The sequence below is a fragment of the Chinchilla lanigera genome, unplaced genomic scaffold, assembly GCF_000276665.1.
Source record: "Chinchilla lanigera isolate Chin_1 unplaced genomic scaffold, ChiLan1.0 scaffold00160, whole genome shotgun sequence".
NCBI lineage: Eukaryota > Metazoa > Chordata > Mammalia > Rodentia > Chinchillidae > Chinchilla > Chinchilla lanigera.
This window is the reverse complement of record NW_004955561.1, coordinates 1,160,655-1,165,265: the sequence shown is the minus strand read 5'-3', so window position 1 is coordinate 1,165,265 and position 4,611 is coordinate 1,160,655. Positions and strand designations below refer to the sequence as shown.

At 45.2% G+C, this 4,611-nt stretch overlaps 2 pseudogenes; both read left to right on the top strand.

Annotated features, from left to right (window-relative positions):
• Positions 1 to 304: 304 nt before the first annotated feature.
• Positions 305 to 1,150, top strand: LOC102004429 (annotated as a pseudogene).
• Positions 1,151 to 3,956: 2,806 nt separating this feature from the next.
• Positions 3,957 to 4,611, top strand: part of LOC102022751 — a 4,036-nt pseudogene continuing 3,381 nt past the window's right edge.

The following is a 4,611-nucleotide window of genomic DNA, read 5'->3' as shown; positions in this document are numbered from 1 at the left end:
AATCCCTAGCCCCTAATTTTACATTTCTTATAAAGCAGTTCTCTTCATTAAAATCTCCCTATTTTGCTATGTAAATTATACTCTCCCCCCCCAAAAAAAAACTTTAACAAAGTCAAAAATAGTGGAGAGCTGGATGTGGTGGCGCATGTCTGTAATCCCAGAACTTGGAAGGCTGAGGCAGAAGGATTGTTGTGTGTTCGAGACCAGCCTGGGCTACAAAGTGAGCTCAAGGCCAGCCTGAACTGCATTGTGAAACCCTGCCTCAAAAAGATTAAAACAAGCTTCTTCCTCAGGGAAACACCAAATGGCGGATGATGCTGGTGCAGTGGGAGGGCCTGGAGGCCCCTGGGGGCCCAGGCATGGAAGGCCTTGGCAGGCTCCCTTGGAGGCTTTGGCAGTGAGCTTCGAGGCCGTGGGTGTGGGTACGGGGCTCAGGGCGGTAAGGCTGAGGACAAGGAGTGGATTCCTGTCACCAAGCTGGGCCCGCTGGTCAAGGACATGAAGATCAAGTCTCTGGAGGAAATTTACCTCTTCTCCTTACCCATTAAGGAGTCTGATGGTGTTGACTTTTTCCTGGACACATCCCTAAAGGATGAAGTTCTAAAGATCATGCCTGTGCAGAAGCAAACTTGTGCCGGCCAGCAGACCAGGTTCAAGGCATTAGTCGCCACTGGGGACTACAGCGGTCATGTTGGTCTGGATGTAAAGTGTTCCAAGGAAGTAGCCACTGCCATTCGTGGGGCCATCATCCTGGCCAAGCTCTCCATTGTCCTGGTGCACAGAGGCCACTGGGGGAACAAGATCGGCAAGCCCCACACTGTCCCTTGCAAGGTGACAGGCCGCCGCGGCTCTGTGTTGGTCCATCTGATCCGTGCCCCAAGAGGCACTGGCATCGTCTCAGCCCCTGTGCCCAAGAAGCTGCTGCTGATGGCTGCTACACCTCTGCTAGGGGCTGTACTGCTACTTTGGGCAACTTTGCTAAGGCCACCTTTGATGCCATCCCAAGACCTACAGCTACCTCACCCCTGACCTTTGGAAAAAAACTGTGTTCACCAAGTCTGCTTATCGGGAATTCACAGACCATCTTGTAAAAACCCCCACCAGAGTCTCTGTCCAGAGGGCTCAAGCTCCAGCAGTAGCTACAACATAAGGGTTCTTACGCACGAGAAAGAAAATGAAAAAAGTCTGTCCAAAAAAAGACCAAAACAAAAACAAAAACAGAAAAATAGGAGAAATGTAATTACAGTGTTGATAGAGTACCACCTGGCCAAATCTATTTGGTACTACCTTATCAGTTCTGTTAAAAATTAAAAATACCCACCTATCCCTAGCATTATTTGTGACAGAGTTGAAAGACACTAGATATGCCTTTTCTACCTTCATAAGAAGAATGAGGGCTGGTGTAAGCTTAGTGGTAGAGCTCCTGCCCACCCTGCTCAAAGACCTGGGTTTGATCCTTAGCACTGAAAAGCAAGACAGTTGGATAAATGCTGAAAGTTGAACATGAATTCCTCTAGCTCCTCACCCATAGACACCTGATGTTTTATTAACTTCACTGGGAAGGGAGATTCTCTTCAACATAGTTTTTTTTTTTTTCAAATCTTTTTTTTGAGACAGGGTCTCACTCTGCAGTTCAGGCTGGCTTTGAGCTCACTTTGTAGCCCAGGCTAGTCTTGAACTTGAAATGATCCTCCTGCCTCAGCCTCCCAAGTGCTGGGATTACAGGCATACGCCACCACACCCAGCATCTTCCACATAGTTTTAAGAACATATTTTTTTCCCAAAAGACAATTTTTCCATATACGAGAAAATAGAGATTAAAAAAAAAAAAAACCCTAAAAGTTCCTTCCAGGCACTGTAGCACATGTGTGTAATCCCAGCTACTCAGAAGACTGAGACAGAAAGATCCCAAATTTGGGGTCAGCCTGAGCAACTTAGCTGGACCCTGCCTCAAAATAAAAAATAAAGTTCCCACTACTGTGCATAACTGGTACAAAATTAGCATTCAATAACCAGTAACATTTGGGTGTGCTTCCTTGGTGTGTATTAAGATTTTCTCAGTTGAGGTAATACTTTTTACCTGTTTATAACTTAAGTGTTCTGATTTGACATTTTGTTTTCATTTGACCGGAATGAGTTGTCTGAGTACTTTGGCTCTCAGCTGGTCACTTGCTTGGACTTTTCTCTTGGCTTTTTGATTTGGAGAGTCCAGATCTCTAGGGTTTGTCAAGAGGGTGGAGCCTCTGTGGGGAAAGTGGCCCCACAGTAGTGGTTATGCCTCACCTCCTGGGATGATCTGACAGGCATGTCCCCACTTTCAGTCTCACAGTAAGGATTAAACAGCTGCAGCCCCATTAGCTGGGGTGGAAGAGAGAGCCCTGTGCTTGGGACTCATTTGTCAGGGAGATGAAACAGCTCTGATGACTTTGCTGTGTCTCTCTGGAGGTGAACATGTGTTACTGCGCCTCTAGAGCACAAGCAAAGGGGCCCCACATGCAGCATGGGGTGGAGGTTCCTGTACCCTTTTGCAGTCTAGTCTGTAAGAAGTAACAGCATCTGTGCACTTGTATGAGGACGGGGTGTCTCCACTAACAGCTGCTCTGGATGTGGCTAACACATGCTAAGGCAGTGTAAGTGCCTCATAATTCTACTCCGAGAAAGAGAGAGACTCCTAGTTTTCAATTTAGGGCATGAAAACTTGCACTGAAAGAGCATGGCCCCCAAAATGAGTCACTGGTTGATTCTGAATTGTCTGAGGGAAAAACCTTGCAGATTATTCAGGGGTCCAGCTCCTTAACTCCTAAGGGCAAAGTGTCTGCCAGTAGAGGTATATGGTCAGTAGGACAGGGTCTGCTCTAACAGCTGTAGGTCTGGGATGTATAAGGCAGATCCTGGGGAAATTGCTCTTCTGGGAATAGTAGCAGACCCTGTGACTTGCTTTCTGGGATGTACCATGTGACTTTGGCTACTTATTTTGCCTCTTTAATTTTTAAATTTTATTTTATTTTATTTTTTTGCGGTACTGAGGATCGAACTCACGACCTTGTGCTTGACAGGCAGGTGCTTATGCCACTGAGCTATATCCCCAGCCCCCCCTTATTTTGCCTCTTGTTGGAATACCTGATAGACTTTTCTTTTTCTTGTACTTTTTACTAATATATTGACTTGGTTTGCACAACTTGGGGCATTAATGCCAGTCTAGTGGAACTAGATGAAGGAAAAGATAGGACATTCATTGCATTAATGGTTACAGGCCAGGAAACTGGATGGTGCTTTGTTTACCTCGTGTGACTCACAGGATTTCTGATTCTGAGTGAAGACCTGTTCCACAGAAGTGCAAAGTTTATTCCTCCTGCTTTTAGGAGTAAAGTGAACGGGATTGAAATAATTCACACTTTTCGAGATGATCTTCTCTTACAACCAGCCCCTATTACAGAACTTAAAGATTAGGAAAATCATAGCTTGTGTTAAATGATTGCTTCTAGAAGAACCAATTTTTTTCCAGAATAGCTGCAAAAGAAGTCTCATTTACAGAGAAAACTGGGATGTGTTTTTTAGTGGAAAGTTACTTGCAAGCAACATTGCATATTTTTTGTAGCCGATTGGAGTAAACCAGGAACCAAGTTCAAAATGGGAGCCCTTTTGACAGGGGTGAGGTCTATCATCTGCAAATCATTCTTTCGGGAGAATGGCTCTGCTCTGATCTATACTGGTTTCTCGGAAGGAGAGGTCTCAGGTCTCTGCCCTCTGCCAGGATTTTAGGTGACGGAAAGATTTCTTTTAGACCCACAGCAGATACACCAATATGTCCTGTATCAGCCTCTCTCAGACTTTTCGTTTCCATACCCCACTTCCCCAAATAAACATCCACCCCCAAAGTACACAGTGGATGTCTTTTCAGCCTGCCCTACTAAGCATTCACTCTCCTTTGCCTCTCCCAGAACACTTACGTCAACATGAACTGCATCATGTCTATGGCCTCCCGCCTCTCTGAGGCTGACCATTATGCTTCCCAGCAAATCAAGCAGATATCCACGAAGCTAGACCAGGAGTGGAAGAGCCTTGTGGCTGCCCTGGACAAATGCAGCACCATTCTGGCCATGTCTGCTGTTTTCCACCAAAAGGCCAAGCAGATGAGGTCCAGGCATCTGCTGCTGATGGTGGGAAGGGTACAGGAACAGGGGATGGCAGGGTAGAAGCACACTCTGCTGTATTTGTGAAACTCCTAAGCTGCTGCCCGATAGCTGCAACAACAACTGGTCTTCTACCTTTCCTGGCCTGTTTACACAGGAAACTGGGATCTCACCCTACTGAAAAGTTTCTGCACATCTAAAAAAATCACCAGCAGAGTAAAAGAAAACCCACAAATTGGGAAAAAAATTTTAGTTAATTGTCCCTCAGACAAAGGTCTTCTATCCAGAACATATAAAGAATTAAAAAACATCAGCCCCCCCAATTCAAAGACCCAATCCAAAAATGGGCAGCTGAGATGAACACACACTTCTCAGATAAAGAAATACAAATGGCAAATAAATACATGAGAAAATGTTCAACATCATTAGTCATTTGAGAAATGCAAATTAAAACAACATTGAGATTTCATCTTACCCC